Source organism: Chlamydotis macqueenii, chromosome 1 (genome assembly GCF_036417535.1).
Source record: "Chlamydotis macqueenii isolate bChlMac1 chromosome 1, bChlMac1.mat, whole genome shotgun sequence".
Classification (NCBI taxonomy): Eukaryota; Metazoa; Chordata; class Aves; order Otidiformes; family Otididae; genus Chlamydotis; species Chlamydotis macqueenii.
Window position 1 is genome coordinate 32434778 of NC_141556.1, and position 18609 is coordinate 32453386.

The window sequence follows — 18609 nt, forward strand, 5'->3', positions numbered from 1 at the left end:
CTTTTACTTAAGTGTACATTGCAAAGCACAATCGCTAAACAAATTGATTGAATGCCATTGATTATTCATCAAATAATTGTGGCAAATCATGTAATCAATTATTCATCATCCTCAGAGAAGAATAGATTACATGAAGAATAAGCTGTAATTAAGATAAAACACTTTTGGATTCTGTACTGATAATTTCTTTTGAAATTACAATTCTTGCAATTAAATCAAATTGAAATTAAAATGTGAGTAGCCTGATTGAGGCACTGAGTAATGATTGTACAGAAGTGTAATCTGCTAGAGCCTATTCATGTATGGGGACACAGATGACATTTGCTGCCTGAAATATTTTCTATTTTCCCCCATGCATTACTTCTGTCTAATGCAAGGATGCTGTTATGATTATAGATTTTAGTCTCCTCCATTATTAAGTAATGGATGCACCACTGTTACAAAAAGTAAAACACGTTCGTAAAAATAAGTTAAACATTTAATTCCCATGCTAGAATTTATCTTTAGCCTAATTTGTGTTTTCTTTTCTTACTAAGTGCCACCTAGAATCTAGATTCAAAATGAACATGGATAAATTTACATTGTTGTAAGAATTTGGTTTTGCAAGTCTTACCAAGTTTTGACTTTATTAATTGATTTATTATTTACATGAATACAGGACCTGACCTCTGGACACTTAAATCAGTAGAAAATCTCCTTTTGTCTTCAGTCACGTAACATACCTAGAAAAAGTATCTCTAGGAAAAAATAAAAACATCAGCATTAGTCTTCGTCAAAACCATTGTTAATCAAATAATTTTTCAGTCAATTGGACTCAGGTAAAAGTGAAGTCTGTTCTTGACAGCAGTCCCCAACATGTATAAATGCTGTCTTGAAATATTCAGGATTTTTTGACTATCATGCTAAAAATGGAAGGAGTGAAATGGCCTTCCACCTGAAGAAGTAAACTGGAAGGTCACTAATGTAGCAAATTGTGTTTCTTTTTCAAATTAAAAAAAAAATTCATAAGGATTGATATAGTTAGGGGATATTTCAACACCAGGGATGAAGTGTTCTCTAGAAGTAATCATTATTCAAGCTATGTAACTGAATGCAGCTATTAGTCGCAAATAATAACCTCACATGACATTGTTTTGATGCTGATGGGAGAGAGAGCACAAATATTTAGGTAGATTTGAAATTAATGTACTGGGAATATGCTTTCAGTTATGATTAGGACTATGATTTAAATATGAGTTGTCTCACAGTTTTTTAGGTCTTTTTGCTTCAGTGACGTGCATTGTAACAATCCATTCAGAAGCCATAAAGGCAAAGTTTGCAGGTAACATACACACACAGGGAAAAATGTATTCCATTGCCTAAATAGCCATTGTTTTGAAAAATGAAAAGGAGAAACAAAATTCAATCAGATTTAAATAGCATTTTAGCTAGACCTCTAAAGTGAGGCAGAAATGGTAATGTCATCAGAAGTATTTCCTTTCTCTCTCTCTGCTAGACAAAATACATTTTATTTGGTCTTTATATTAAATATCAACAAATGAATAATTTTCGACATTTGTTGAAAGTAATTTTGGAAAATAAATGTTAAAAAAACAGATCCAAAACAAAGTAAAAAAAAATTACTCACATTTGTATTATTGAAAGCATGCAATAAATTTGTTTTCCGTGTTTTAAATATATATCATGTTTTCAGTATTTGATATTAATTATTAAAATTATTTGTGTTCCCATGTATTAGGCTGGATGATGTTGTTTCTGTATTCTTATTGGGTAAAGGCATTGGGCTGCTAGTGTGTGTATAGAGAAATTTAAGATTCTGCTTCCTTTAGCAGTTTGAAATGACTTTGAAATGCATTTTCAGAAAACATTTGAGTTGTAAAACTTGGTAACATGGGAGTTCACAGAAACATAAAAGCCGAGAGTAAATAAATCAATGGATGTTTTTTTTGGAAATGGTGAAGAGACAGAAATCCAGTGGAAGGAAAAGAGGATAACAAGTGGGCAATATTTCTGGAAATCAGAAATCTTTACAGAATTTAAGTGCTTGTTCTTTCTTCGCCCAGTATTTGCCAGATTCAGATATCAAGTATCTTCACTGAAGATGCAACCCAAACAGTTGATAATTAAGCACTGATCTATTTTTCAAGTTTCTTCTTTTCCATGGAGTGTCACAACACCATTTGCTATAGCCCTGTCAGCTCCCTGTAGCACTAAGTTTCTCTCTAGATCTTGTTAGAGGAGAGTGTTGCCAAATTTTTGTACTTTTTCATTCTCCATCCTGTAAGGTTGATTGTACACTAATTGCCTCTGTGAAGTGTCAACAATTAAGTAAGCTGAGGTACTGGATGTAAAAAGGCATCCCTGTTCCTTTGGAGGTGTAATTTTCTCAGGCTCTGCCTATCTATCTGCCAAGGTTAACGTGTGAAAATATGTCAAGCCGCCTGATTTGTCAGCTAAATATGCCTTATATTTCTTTGCTTGCATTTTATGTAGTTAACCTGATATAATGGAAACTCCAGAAAGTCAAAACACTGGAGTCAGCGAAGCAGGATTTGGCAAACTCACATGGAATTATTTGCCCGGTTTAAGCTAATGGGGATGAAAGTTTCTCAGGAGTCACTATGCTCTTCAGATTGTTTTGTGATTCCCTATAATACGATATAATTTTGTTCTGTACACCGTTTAATCCCATTGAAGGAAAGCACCTGAGCCAATGTGCTTAAAAGTGGGTACAAAAATAACAGAATCACAACCTTTTGTAAAATTTTTCAGCACATTTCTTTCATACTTAAAAACCAGCATTTTCTTCTATGTGTGTTAATTGGGATAATTTTCATTCTCCTCATTGTACTCATCTGAGAATTTGCTCACACACAAAGATAACTTACAAAGTCCCTATTCTTTCATCCAGTGGCAAAACTGTATCTTGAAATGTAATCAGTGGGAAGTTTGTCAGGATTAGTCAGTATTTGTCAAATCTATGTCAAACCACTGCAATATCTCACTGACCCCTAGCTCATGATTTATCAAATGTAGCTAAAACACACAGATAAAATGAAAACAGATTTTAAAAGCGGGGAAAGAGGGAAGAAATGGCATTCATTAAGTGAAAGCATTTTCTTTTCTAAACTCTGTGGTCTTGAAGTTAAGACTTGGTCAAAGACACTGCAGACGATACCAAGACAGTGAGGAGAACACTTTCTTTAGAAAGTTTGTATCTGTGTTGGTACTTCCTAAAAGGCAGTTTTGGCTTGGAAAATCAAGGGGGTGCATGCTGATTGGAAGAAGTTCAGGCCCAGGTCCAGATAGCTGACAGTGGAGCATGATTGTCATCTTTTGTACATCAAGCTGGTCACCAAAACACTAACCTGAGGTTTGACTGCCTTGTTTCTCTCCCAACCACAGCTTAAGGGCTAATATTCATATCTCCTAGCTTGCAGAGGAATGACGTGAATACTGTGCTGGAGAAAGAGGGCACAGAGTGCTAGGCAGGAAAGTAACAATTCATCTGACCAGGTTGGGTGTAAGAAGGGGCGGGATCGAGGAGTAAGGAGATACAGGTATAAGAAAACACAACTGGAGATCTGGGATTATCTGCCTTCCCGGCACTGTTTCTTATTTTACTAGTGACTGTTTAATTCCTGCCGTATGAGCATCCTGAAGTGGGAGATGTGGATCAAAGCTCGACCCTTGGCTGGGAGCTGCCTGTACCCCTGGGCAGCACAGCCACGCTGCAGCTTTGTTCGCTCTCCCCAGCCTCACGAGACTCACCCTCCTTCCTAGACGGTGATGCAGCTTTGAGAGCAGCGGTGAAGAGTTTTGCTCTCCATTATTCCCTTGTTGTTACTTTCTCAGGGAAATTACTTCATCCTATGCCTGTCACTTAGCCAAGTGCCTTAAACAAGAAGCCATTAAGTAAATCATAGATAATCACTGCAGGACATCTTTGAAATAATGAGAAGTGAGCCACTGAGAGCCAAAGGGATAGCTTAAGTGTCTAAACCCAGATAAGGTTTCAGGTTGTCGTTCATTAAATCGCTTAGGCGTGTATCTGGGAGCTGATTAGAAGAGAGGTGGAATCTCATTTTTACCTTGTTCTATGACATTTGCTAGTAGGTTCCTTCCCCTGCCATACCGTCCCTGTACCGCCTGCTCGCTCAGTGCTGCTGCGTGGGCCGCTGACAGGACATGCCTGCTGGCACCGGGGCACTTGTTTAACAGATTCATTCCAGGAAGGGAGCATGCAAAAATGAGGGATGCAGCGCTGTGTCCAGAATTATTTTTATCAATCTGACTCCTATGAGCAAAAATTGTGATCTTCCTCAAGTCTGATTTACTGTTCACAGAAATGGAATGGAAGAGAAACATGCTCCTTTTTTTTTTTTTTTTTTGTTTCACAAACAGAAGTGAAATACGAGGTGCAAGGTAATGGAATGTGAGTGTGTACAAAATGTATATGAAGTAGTGGGTATGTTTCGTGCATTAGTTTGGACCTGGCAATCCTGGAACAACCAGTCTCTCTCTCCTTGATCCACAAAAAATCCAAGGGGACAAACTCTGCCCTCAGAGACTCACCCATGACTCATGCTGAAGTCAGTGCGAATCGCTTGTGTTACTCTGGAAGCAGAATTTTGCCTGGAAAACAGAATCTAGTAGAAGCTATACTACTCTCTTCGCTGCTAGAAATTTGCTGGCCTTGCTTTCTTTCCCTGCCCCCCTCCCAATGCAAATGGAAAAAGCTGACCTTCTGCACAGGTACCTTTGAGATGCTGAGTTACTGTCAGTGTGCAAAATGACCCTTCTTTGATGCTGCAGGCTTGCAGAAGGTGTGGTGGAGGGCGAGAAGACAGTGTGCCAGCAGAGACATTCAAGGAAGGGGAGATGAAACAGTTGAGATAAATCTTGAAACAATCCTCAAAATCAATCCCACTGTGTGATATTGAAAGTATTGCATTTCACATGACTCCTCTGACAGATTCCTGGTTATATGTCACCATGACAGAGACCTCTGCTCTCCATGACTGCCCCTGAATCTCTGAGATGTGTGTGAGCCTTCATGACCTGCATGCAAGATCCTAGTTACAGAGAAGTCCTTTAATAGGACTTCTAGAGATGAAAAGATGTGAATAACTTAAGTAAAATTTATCTGACAAGTACAATAATGATGAAAGATGTAAGGCTGGTAATCCAGTCCCCAGGACCAAACAGTTGAAGAAAATATATAAAGAATAACATCCAAGATAGAAAGCATAACCAGAGACTACTGGATTTCTCATCATCATCCTATCTTGTCCTATTGCTGTTCCACTAAGCAGTGGCAAACTTCTTAACTGTTTCTCCTGTTTCATAGACAACCAGTTTCTCAATTTTATCTCCCTGCCATTTTTTCAGGCAACTCTTTCTAGGTTGCTAAGTTTCCTAGCTCTCCTCAGTGTTTCATCCTGATTTCATGTAGGACTTCCATATTCTTTGCTCTGAATCTAATGGGGACCTCCGCTGCCTGGATCTTCTTCATAATTTCCCAGATATTAAAGTACAGGACAGACCACTGCAATTTGGGTTGCTAGCTTCCCCAGCTATTCCTTCTTCAGCCATACTCAATAGACTGGACATAGTTTTAAAGATACCATCTTGTGGAAGTATTCATTGTGCTTCATAGCATTGACTAGGTGGAACTTATACTCATAAACAGGTGATCAGTCTTCCTCTTTCTTACCTATGCAATGCTGTAGTAGCAGAAAGCCAACAGATTACCACAAAATGGACACAGAGGAGCTGGGTACATTGGAAAATGTGAAAAATCTGTCCCATGTTAAGTTCAAACTCAAAGCACACATTCATCTCAAAACTGAATTTCCACAAGGTAAATGATCTCTCATATGAACCTCTGGGTTTCTGCTAACTCATAACACCCATGCCATACTGTACAGTTTTCATTCAAGGAATTTGATCCATGCTCTATGCCTAAATGCATTATTTTAATTTAGATTTCCTCCTTTTCTCACTGGTGCTGTGGTAACTCCAGTAGCTGGTTTTAACTGAATAGTATAACTACAATTTATGCTAAGAGCTACAATAATCTGTCTCAGAAATCAAGGCCAAACTTCAAGCTTGCCTCTCATGTGAATGACTGATTAGCCAATTTTACTACTTGAGTATTGAACTGTGAGTGTAACAGATAGCTGCATGTTTAAGTACAGTGTGGTCACTAAAAGTAACAAGAAACAGTGAAAAAGTGGATATTTTATGAAAAGGAATGCCAGGGAATTTCTAGTTGAAGAGATAAAAGAAGTCATTGGAAAGCAGCTCTAGACACAACATCTCTCTGCTAGTGTGATTGAATACCACTGGCCTCCCTGGGGCTGCCCAGGACAGGTGGGAAAAAATAGTGTCACTCCATTTTAAGGCTTCCTGGTAGTAAGAGCACATTCAACAGATACTAAGGTCCCTGTGGGATAAGAGGTTGCAGTCCTTGCAATGTTTGTAGTCCTGGCGAGCTGCCTCTGCCATGTCCCCAGAAGCCATGGGGAATCCAGTGGGGCTGCTGGGGGCAGCCCACAGGACTCCTTTCCTTTTGTGCATGAGCTGGTGATGTTTTCTGTGGCAATGTGTAAGAGGGAGAACCCTGTATTAACCCCACAGGAAGGAAGAGCAAGAGGGGATTGGGAAAAGACCCGGCAGTTCAGAAGGACTGTGGGCCTTGCTGCCCCATCCCTGCTCTTCTCATCCTGCTGTCTCAGAAGAGGGGATCTGCCAGAGCCTTCATCCCTTTTCAGGATAAGAAGGAGGGGAGGGGGCTGAACCCTCCCTGGACTGACCCCATCAGACGTGGAGCCTGCAACCCTGCAGAAGGAGCAGGGGTGATGCCAGGTCAAGAAACAGATGTGAGGCAGGGGACTGAGTCGATCTATAGCTGGAGAGCCTGTGCTCGCTTTTGCTCTTTGGGCAGAGCTGCTTGCAGAGTTAAGTTGGAGAGGTATGGATGGATGTCCCTGAATTGATGTGAAACCGAGGGAGATGTAACGCCCACACAAAGCCACTGTGAGCTGACCACAGTTGGGGCTTCTAAGTGGAGATCTTGTAAAGAACTTCCAAAAGTATTTCTCAGTGTTCTCAATATTTTGGATCTGGCAGCACTGTAAATACTATATAGATATCTGGCAAGGGAAGGTATGATCTAAAAATATGATCTAAACTTTCTAATGAAAAATGAAAGAGCCTGAAAAAAGAATCTAAGGATTTGGAAGGTCATCACGTACTGGCCTGGGGTAAGAGTCATGACTTTTAAGTGCTTGAGGTTGACAAGAGTAGGCAAATATTGATTCAAAGCTCCAGGGTGTAATGTGACAGGCAAAAGCTCCTTTGAGATCACTAATATATGTCCTGGGGAAAGGAGCACATGCTATAGCTTTTGGAAAGTAAGTGAGAACATCCACTAATTGTGCTTTCCTTCAGGTTCCTGTAGGAATAGCTTTTTTTCTTTTTCCTTTTTTCTTTTTTTTTTTTTCCCCCATTTTGTTTCTATAGGCAGGCCAGGCATTTTAAATTCTCTGTACAATCATAATGCAGCTGCAGTTCTGGGAGATATCACTGAACACACTTTTTTTCCTGGTATTTAAGTTAGACTGGAAACACTATTTTTTTTTGCATTGCAAAAATAAAAATAAAAAAATTAAAATCTTTACATATAAGATGTACCATACACAGTCTTTGATATCACACAGTTTGGGAGAGGAAGTTTAGTTGGAAGACATTCAGCTGAGATGAGAAATAACGTCTGCAATAAATTTTATTCTCAATTTTTCTCAATTTCTCCCTCTTTTCCAACACACTGCTTTGATAAGAAAAGATAGGACATATAATTACCCATTTTCTCTCCCTCTTCTTACATTTATACTTATAAAAGCACTACATTTTGGAAAGCCTGAGATGTGGGAAAATAATAAAACATTACGTTTGTGAAGCCAGAAAAAGACGATATTAAAAATCCCTGAATGCTCAGATGAATTCTCGGCCTGATCTAAAACAGAACAGAGGGAAAAAAATCACCCGAGTTCCATAAATTCTAGGTACAGCTTTGACAGCAAATGTAGTGTGGGGGCCAGATCATGTGCTCTGCATCACAGAGGCAGCAGTTTCTGGCCACAGTGTGGGCATATCTGTTCCTAGAGAGAAAGGGGTGTGCCTGGGATACTCTTCTGGGGAGTTGATCCCCTGCCTGCTGTTCTTCTAAACCTGGAAGAACATTTTCACAATTAAAAATTATGCTCTTTAAAAAAAAAAAAAAGAGTATTTGCCTTCTGGTTTTTAACCAGCTCTGGCTGTTGCTAGCTGATGTAAGGCTAAGCCAGCTGGGTGTGTGGTCTGCAAAAGCAGCCAAGGATCTGGCCTGGCGTGTCTGACTCTGGTCCCAGTTACACCAGCGTACGCAGAGTGGGACCGAATCCACTAGCAGAGCTGTGGTAAAGCCAGATCACGCTGCTCTGTGCCAGAGCTTTAAATAGCAGGAGGTTAGGGCAACGCCAGAGAAATAGCTGCCTCCGAGTGCTTGGCCCCACCTGTGATGTGACCAAGAGTAGATGTAGCTCCCTGAGCGGAGTTGCCCTCAGCTCCTGCTCCTGCAGCGTGGGACACAGCTGTCTTTGTCGGTGGGTCACGGTGCTGCAGTTACAAGAGCATCCTCTGTTAAAAGGAGTAATTTCCTCTCTGTTTTGGCTCCTGGGGCTCTTAAGAGTTAATGTCCTGGAATTAGATCAGTTCAAGAAGAACTTGATTGATGAGGGACTTGCACCTTTATGACCCAAAACCAAGCCAGGATTTGGTCTGTGGTCAAATGCTACATTTATTATGGAAGATTTTTAGTTCTCAGATTCGATCTAACTCCATGCTCCTCAGCTAATATATGACAGTTCTAAAGCACAGTAGTGTATGAGCAAATTTATGGTCCCAAGCAACCTGAAAATAAAAGCTGCATGTTGCAGTAAGATATGGGCATGAAATGTTCTTTTTTTAATACAGGCCCCAGGTCTTTTGTGTTTAATGTCTAAGTAAGACATATGATACTAGTAGATGCAAAGTATAAAGTCTAACAGATTCGTATTAGCTAGAAAGTAGGCAAAAAAGGCAGTACAGAATGTCCATTGAGTACAATGGAAAATCCTCATGATAAATCAATTTCCAGATTTCTTCCTTACTGCTCTTAAGAACAAGTGGTTTAAAAGACCCAAATCCCCAAAACCCAGTTGGGAAAAAGCCTATTAAACTAGGGTGGGGAAAACTGAAATCAATCTCCTCAATTAATCCTCTGTTTGGACTCCTTTTAGAGCTTTAGCACATGTTATTTTTCTTTAAAGGGGGATTTAGTACTTGGGAAAATGTTCCCACGTATCAGCAAATGTAAAGTCACTTCTTTACTTTTTCCATAGCCTTTCCTGATTAATGAGGAAAAATATTTTTATTTTGAATAAAAGTCTATTACTTCCTGATAATTTTCATGCTTGAACCTGATCTCTGGTAAACTAATATAAATCAGGAGCAACTTGGTTGAAACCAGTGAAGTAAGATTAGCATGGGAGCAGAGCTGTACCCGTAATAGTCTTGCAATAGATCTCTCTCCTCTCAAAAATTTCTGCAAAAGTATGCAAGCCAACAGCATGAATCAAGTATAATTAAGAGCAGAATTTAGCCCAAAAGGTTGCATGTAAGATGACACGCACTGCTGTGGCAGCAGACTGATGTCACACACACAGAAGTTTTTACTTTCTTCCTGCATCACAACTCAAGATCCTTAAGTTGTGAAAAATAAAGCAATTGCTCAGGAGTAAGCATTGAAATAAGTGATAAGACAGTGTGGAGAATTCACAATATTACTGAGCAAATAAATCACCATTTATATTACTGGTGCTTTTTGAACCTTTGCTCCAACATGAAACTTTCTTCAAGAAAAGTATCATGAAAGACAAAGCTGCAGCAAAGAAAATACATTGACTTTTGCAATGGTTTCATGTGTTTTCTTGCTATTTAAATTTAATGTTTATCTAATAAATAGTATTTCAGTGTTAAACAGTAACTCTCTGTCCCATTTCGAAAGTCAGAGCGTCCTTCAGGAGCTGCCACGATGCCTTTGAAAGCAGTTTTTCTCTAATGAAAAGACATACTATACGCTGGAACGGGGTCCCGAGGAAGGCTGCCCACCACTTTCTGCCTCTGGGTAATCTGGCCTCAAACACAACCCTGTGTCAGTCTTGCTCGCTTTCTTCCTGCTCTGGAATAAACTAAGCAGTACCTCGGAAAAAAAGTTTATCAAGACAATGCCACAGTCCAAAGTCAAGCCATTAGTCACTGCATGAATAGGTTTTAAAGAAATAAGTGGTTTTTCTTTTTCTGTGGGGGAAAAAAAGAGATGGATGATTTTTCAGACTTTCAGATCTTGCTTACTGAAGTATAGTGCAACATTCATTTCTTTACTTCATTGTGGCCACTTCCTTGCTTAAAACGATGTGGGTGCTTAAGCATGTTTTTGAATTAATGCCGTAGGTGGTACCAACCCCCCCACTCCACAGAAAACAACCCTAAAGTAAAATGAAATTACTATTCTGCAACTGTGAAGTTTAAAAAACAAGCTTCTCTTCTAATTCTTAAACAGAGGAAATTAAATTCATACTTTTCCAGCACAGTTAATCCTGAGCTGTTTGACATATTTGAACATTAGCCATTTGCACTGGGGTCTCAACTGAGTGTGGCTTTCAGAAATGCACTATTCCTGTAGACTGTTGATCCAAATTGGCTGTCAAAAGTTATCTGAAGAATTTCAGCAGCTGACCTGTTTTATCATGGCCACCAGCTGCTAAAAGCTGTAGATGGTAGTGAGCGCTTAGGTGAGAGAGAAGAATATGGAGAGAAGTTAATAGATGGGAAGGCAGAGAAGCTCTGTGGGCTCTGCAGGTCCTTGCCCTCCTTTCTTACGCATTAAAGAGGAGTTGTGGCTAGGCCGTACCTACTGAGTTGGGCCCTTAGGGTGGAGCCGTTCAGAGAGAAGACGGAAATTATAGACTATGATATTTATTTCAAGCAAATAAAATAAGGGGTTATGCACTTCATGCCTTGTGTTAAGCTGTTCATAATCCAGAAACGATAAGGATAAAACTGATTAAACTGTGGTGGCTCAGATTGGGATTTGTCTTGTAGAACTTCAGTGGAGATAACCATGTTTAAGGTAGCCAACCTACAAAACCAGTGGAGAGAAAGAAATGTAAGAGTAAGATTTACCCGGCCTTCATTAGCCGCGATGCCTATTTTTTTCTGTTAACTGTAAAGGAAACTCTGATAACTAACTCAGATACAGTCAGGTATGCTTCATTAGGTGTGCCCTGTTCTCTTTTTTTCTAACCGTGAATTAGGCAAGAGGAGAATAAAGGAGTTAACTTCTCTAGATTCCCCAGCAGATTCTGATTTGAAGTTCTCACGTCCCTGTAGTTTGCAAGACTTGTGTAAAAGGTCACCTTTACTGCTCACAACATGATTTTTATTGCCAGAAAAAGATAATCACTTAGGGAAACAAAAGAGTATATAAAAAAAATGCAACTATTCCCTTCTTCCACTACCTCACTCTTTTCCCAAGCTACATTTTTGATTGTTTTGAACAGGACAAAAAAGAGCATGAGAATTAATTAAGACAATGAACAAACATTTTGCTGAGCAAGTCAGAGATACGGCTGAATATTAACTTGTATTTTCTGTCACCACTGTTTCTCTTTCTCTCTGTCCTCTCCAAGCAAGGGGAATGCAATAGTCATATCATGGTAATCCTGAAATAAGTCTCCTGATTTATATGGTTGCGGCACTGCTCTTTGGCGTCATAAAATTCCGGTAGAAATGTGGACAAAGTGAGTAAATACTTACTGGCAGCAGCGATGGCATACTTGTGTCTATAATATAAAATCAAAAAGTCCTAGAGATAATGGTGACCGAAGCTTTATTTTTATTTTTGCATTGCACAGAGGAGGGGATGGAGCATGGGAACAGGACGGAGGAATTCCTGAGATCTGAACTCCGTTTGGATGCTGAGTCTGTGGCCTCAGGCTAGTCTGGCCTTTCAGTACTTCAGTGACTGACACCCTATAAATACACAAATAATAGATAGGAACAACTTAGGTCTGGATTTCATCCTGGCCTCAGAAGGCATGAGCCGAGGAGCTGCAGAGAGTAGTCTCCTGACAATCTGCCTTATGGTCTGTGAGCCACAGTACTGAGTGTTGCAGTCACTTTCCATCTTATTCCTAAAATACCTGTGAAGGAAGGCTTAGAAGTGGTACATCATCCCTCCATTCATCTTCCCTCATCAATAAAATGGGGCTAATAAAAGTATTTTTTTTTACCTGCGCTTATTTACAAGGCTTTCAAGATTGAAATCAATGACAGAATAAGCAATAAGCCACTATATTTTCAAAAGTTCTCTGAAATCAGAAGTGCCAGTGTGCCAGTGACCAAGAAAACATCACATGCCAGATCATGAACACCTTCCACTGGTGAACAGATGCTCACGCAAGGGCTTATACTGAAGTCAGCAGAAGTACACACAACTTTTGTTTATTGTGAATAAGGGGGCCATAGTCTCATCCTATATTACTACTGATGTTAGAGCAATGTTAGTTATGAAAGATGTCTAATCAGTACCAAAGAACTGTGAGATTTTAAAGAAACAAAAGAGCTATTTAAGGACAAGTAAAATTGTGAAAGAAATGAAGGAGTGATATAGGAAAAAAGTGCTTACTTAAGATATCTAGCAAGCCACTGCAAGAGATTTTGCTACAATTATACGGCAGGTTTAATAATACATGAACTCTGAGGTTCTGTTGGAATTAATTGATGTAAAGCATCGGTGTGGATTTCTCCCTCCCTCTCTTGTTGGTATTTGTAGTTCAGAAGAATGAAAGGAGCCTGATTGCTAATCGGGAAGAGTTCAATAGGTTACATTTTCTGAGAGAGTTGTGCTTCCACAAACACTTTGTGGCCAGACCCTCTCATCCTAGCTCAGACAAATTTCCCAGCAAAACTCCACATTAACGTGCTTCAGGATTAAGTCTTGTCTTTGTTACCTGCCTCTGCTTTTGAGGTCACTTCAGGTTGCCTGTAGCCCCAAGTGAATGAATTACGTTTAAATAAGAAGTGTGTTTCTTTGAAGCTGCAATGCGAAAGAGGATATATAGCGGATTACAATACACTACACATAGCATAAAATCACCCAGCACATACTAAAAGAGCTGCCTGTAAGCTGCAAAGCTCAGCCTGAGACTCAAAGTTCACCCAATCTGGGTAATGTCAGTGCTGAGAGGACTGTTTCTGTGTTGTGTTGCCTATAGAGCATTATGCAGGATGCTCAGCCTGGGGGAAAATTGGGAACAGCTAACCTCATCTCCTCCCTCCATGAGCACATCCACTGGTAAGGCCCACAGGATGGCAACTCTGGCTTTCCATGTGCAGGTCCCCGGAGCAGCACAGGGCAGTGGCACGCAGCTGCCCCAGGCACGGGGCTGCCTACTCCAGCTGGATCTCTCCCTGTTCCATGGGAGCCAATGTCTTCTGGTCATCCACACTGCTCTCATCCTGATAAATCCCCACATTCTCTTGCTCCACAGGAAAAAAACAAGCCACAAATGATAAAATTGTTCTCCCTGAACTCCTCTCAAGTGTATGCCAGTATCTATGTTACGTATGGATTAGGGAGCAAGCCCTGCTGGTGTTTGCAGATCCATGTCCATAGTGCTTATTGCTGGCACAAATCTGCCCTTAATCTGAGAGTTGCAGTAGAAGGTCACTGCGACTTCTGTATCTCATGTGACAACACAAAGCAATCAAAGTGTGGACTTAGGTCCACCCCAGGTTGCTTTTAAGGACCACATCTAGTCAAACACATCTCTGGGGCTTATAGATGTAGGCAGTTTTCTTCTGTAAGAAGCAGCATCCAGAGGCCGAGAAGCTCTGATCCTTTCGGAAGCAAAGGTAGGACGTTTATTTGCGGAAAGGAGAGCTGCTGGTTCCCTGTGTTTGATTTGCAGTCTCCTGCCGAGGCAATAAATGTTCAGAACTGCTGGCACCATTGTGTGCTGCTGCTTGAAGTCTTCACTGTATCAGTAGCCATGCAATGCATCTGAAAAGGTTAGCAAAAAAGAGTTTTGCTCCCAGCCAGGAACAGGATAAATGGTAGAAAGAATTGAAATCTGCTAACCTGCTTTCAAGTTTTCCAGAAACTGATGAGATAAAGTGGCAAAATATATGCCAGCTACTAGCTCTGGATGTGAGCGGGAACTGAATCTGAGCACAGACCATGGTGTTGCTCTGCAGCGTGTAGCGGTGGTCCTACCCCATCTGCATCTAGGCAGAAGGGCTTGCTTGCGGTCATGAATCCCTGACTCAAGCAGCTGCTTCTTCAGGCATTAGGGGAAGCTTCTGAGCCTCTCTGCAGGACAGTGACTGTTATCAAGTGAATTTTGACCTGCACCATTCAAGAAATGTATGGTTAGTCATCACCTAAATATTGCCTCATAGGTGCGGAAGGAGAGGTTGGCATCTGTAAGATATGCTGCTCTAAGCTTTCCACGTCACATCAGCAATGTCTTTACCCTGCAGTTGTGGCTTCATGTAGTTCAGGGGGAAAAGGGCTGGTCGTACAAATTGGCTTTATAGGAAAAAAAGGAGGATACATCATTGTTCCAAGCACGCACATCTGAGTAATCCGTATTGTTCATGATTCATCTTCAGGTATGAACGCTGCCAGCTAGAGAGCAAACTTTGGATTTATACATACTCTTTATGGATGTGGTTCTACTCTGTGTGGGAATGATAAAGGCTATCGAAGAAAAAGTTCATGTCGTACTTGCTGGAGTGTCTTGAGACATAGAATCACAGAATAGTTAGGGTTGGAAGGGACCTTTAAAGGTAATCTAGTCCAACCCCCCAGCAAGGAGCAGGGACATCTCCAACTAGATCAGGTTGCTCAGAGCCCTGTCCAAGTGAACCTGGAGTTTGCTATGGTCTTTGTGTAATACCCCAAGCCACTGTAACAGAAACAGATTTGGCTATAGATTCACACTGCATGGCTGAGGTCCTCTTCAGACTTCTCAAGGTTGCTAGAAGGAATAATATGCCAGATAATCTGCACATCACTTGCGTCTGGCATTGAAGTACTGTTTCCCCTTTGTGTTATGTGTAGAGGAACTGCTAAGCTTGGCATAAGGAGAGAAATGCAGTTACAGCACACATGACTAACATTAGAATATTATTCTTGAGGCTTTCGCTCACTGAAAATTAAAAAAAAAAAACCTTGGGCCCTTGAGACAAACACTTTGATGTAGCTTGAAAAATAACAGGAAAGCTGCTCTGAGTGCTGGGCAACCCACCAAGAGTTCATAAGTTAATAAGACTCAAGAAAGCATTACTGTAAGCAGCATTTCAGTTTGGGCCTTAAATTAAGCATACATTTTCCATAGTGAAGAGAAATGCATGCCTGGGATTTAAAGATAATGTGAAGAAGGTTATGGGAATAGGGCATAGTAGGAAAAACTTCCACGTTATGCCTTGTGCTGCTCTGCATACCAACAACACCAAAAACATCAGCAATAAAAACCAAGATGCTGAATTTGTGTTTCAGCAGCTATGGCAGGCGTTTGATCTGGGGTTGCAACTTAGGTTATTCCTGTGAATAAAATGGACCATGACCTCCAAGTGCATTGAGCAGTGGCCCTTGGGAAAACTACATGGCACAGCTCAAGCTGTAGTGTTTTTCTCCTCAAAACAGGGTGATTCCCCTTGTGTTGCCAACTAGGAACAATCCTTTGTAAGGACTCTCACCCAGGTGACAAGAGCGTGAGCTGTGATGGGCAGAGATCACAGGGAGCTTGCTAACAGCTAAAGAGAATGGTCCTGTTGAAGTTACTAGCATAAACCAGTAAAACTGAGTCCATATGATGGACCTCCTACAGTCACATTTGGGAGATTTACTGGAGCATCCCTTGGAAAGTCTTTGCATGATATCCTCGAAAGTATTTCGTGAGAAAGAATGGAGTTTACTGACTCAATTTTTTGTTTATTTTAGGAGTTGGATTGCTCTGTTATTGTACGACTGAAGTCACTCACGCTGTTTAGTGCAGACAGCCTTATAACGTCCTGTGTCATATAAACAAGGAGTCAGATGCAGAGCAGAAATTTGTAGTTAGCTTGTCGGAGAAGAATACCTGGAACATCCTTCATTGAAATTGGATCACTTTTCCTCTGCGTTGGTTCTAAAGATCTGTTGAGCATACCTCAGGATGTCCCTGGTGATTTAATCTCTGGCTCAGCCAGAAAAGCTTGGGCTCTATTTTCAACTCCTTTAACAAGACAACCATGTTTGAGATAAATATTTTTAATTAAATTTCCACTAAATCAATAAATATTTCAGAAGAATAACTTCTGAGCATTCTTCTCGACAAGTCAGTAGATAATCATATCAAGGTGGGGAGATAAAAGGAATGGCACTGGCACAAACTGGGGACCAAGCAGTGCGAGCACAGGGTAACATTGGAATTTAAAGTGGGTTTCGGTGCGGCCTCAAAATAGCATAATATATTCTAGAAATCCAGTTGCTCTTTCAAAATCAAGAGTTTTGAGCAAATTGGTCTGTCTGAGAAAATGCTTGTGAGCACGTATGTTGCTGCGTGGTGTTTAAAAAACTGTGTCTTACCCCTGAAAGGTGGCAGTGAATGATCCCTGTTTGTGTAAATCATTTCTAGATCTACAAAGTCAGCTTAGGGATAAAACACTGCTACATTCTTGCAAACTATTTTATTACTTTTAAATTAATTTATCTTTTCAGCTTCTTAATCAAATGTTATTTCCAGCCGTGAAACAGGATAAGGGCTGGTGGAGGTTCATGTTTATTTGACAGATCTAGCTTTTGTGGCTTTCTAGATGACAAATTACTCTGACTTTTGCAGTGCTCTGGTGACTGTAGTGATCCGAATATAGTTTCCTGAATTCAGAGCACCTTGTTTTCCTTAATGCTCTTCTTTGTTTGAATCTTTGAGGACATCTGTACATAATCTTTTCTACAGGTGTTCAGTTGTGGTCTCATCTGTAGAGAGACCAAAGGAGGATTTGTGTTGAGCTGGTCTCCATCTTATCCATTCACAATATGCTAGAGAACATCTTTAAGAAGTTAACTGACTGATATCTACATCTACTATTTGGACTAGTGTAAATGAGATTTCAAAGGCATAAGCAATACTTTAAGATTCCAGCACTCAGGATGTTATGCTGACTTTTTATATCATCAGGAACATCACTAACAAGAAATTTAAAAATTATTCATGTTATACAGCCATTCAAAAGGAGTGGCGTGATAAACAAGGGTGTGATACACATTCACTTTTGTTTGATATTGGCCAATGTTCTGCCTTCCATCCCAGGCTCCTGACACATGCAGCTATTCATAGACTATGGCAGAACTGTCTCCTTCATTAAATAAATTCTGATGTTTGTATCTGACAAAGCTGAAAATCTTTTCCAAATTATATTGCATCATGTATCTTTGAGATTTTTTTCTTCACTGTGTTTCAACATTATTTGTGTAGTTTAATACCTGGATTGTAGAAGCAAGTAGGAGCTTGATCTCCACGTGTGTCTTACTGTTTGCTGTCTGCAATCCCAAAATGTGAGTTATTGAAAGAAGGTTCTATAGGGATTTTGTGATGGAGTTTATGATTAATTTTATATTTTTTATGTGATTAAGTAATGGTCATCAAAGAGATTAAGCACAATTTTAATACTTTAAGAATCCTACTTTTGTTTGTTGTTATCTTGGTTTAAATTCTTCAGAGATGAAACATGTCTGACTGTTACTACAAATACTATGAGCTTTTTTAGGTAAAGGTTTTATTATCAAATATTTTCCAGTATTTGATTCCAGTAAAGGAATTGTTTGTAAAGGAACCAAGATTTTAAAGCTCATCTGAAAATCTATGTGAGTGTGCTCACTAGAAAAAGAAATCCCCCTGAAAGTACTGATATGTGAAATCTGTTGTTTAGATGTATTTATGTTGATTCAAGATTTGCTCGGAATGGAAATAAAATCTTTAAAAAAATGGTAACTAAATCAAAAGCTACCAACATTTTGTCAGAAGCATGCATTTCTGCTGATCACACAATAACAATAATGCATTTAAAGTGTTTTCCTCAATGGACTTACCCCTTGGGACCGAAGAAACATTTGGCTTGTGGTCTATTGTGTACTGAGGACAAACAGACTGAAATGGTTGTCTTGGTCTGATTAAGCGTGTTTCAGAATAAGAGGGCGAAATCTATAACTTAGCTACTGGTTCTTTGGACAAAAGAGTAGAGTAAAAATACTTAAACCAAAGCCCTCAGCTGTTGTTATGGTGACACATTGAACCATCCCCTCATTCTAGTTTGGATCCAGAAGCAATTAAAGATGTAAGGAAGGTGTGCTCCCATTTTGGAGCGCTTCAAATAAAACTTTCTGTGAGCTGTGGCTGAGAAATATCTTTACAATGAGGATGGGAATTCTCATGATAAAATAAAATAAAAAATCTACACTGAAGTCACTCATAAGCT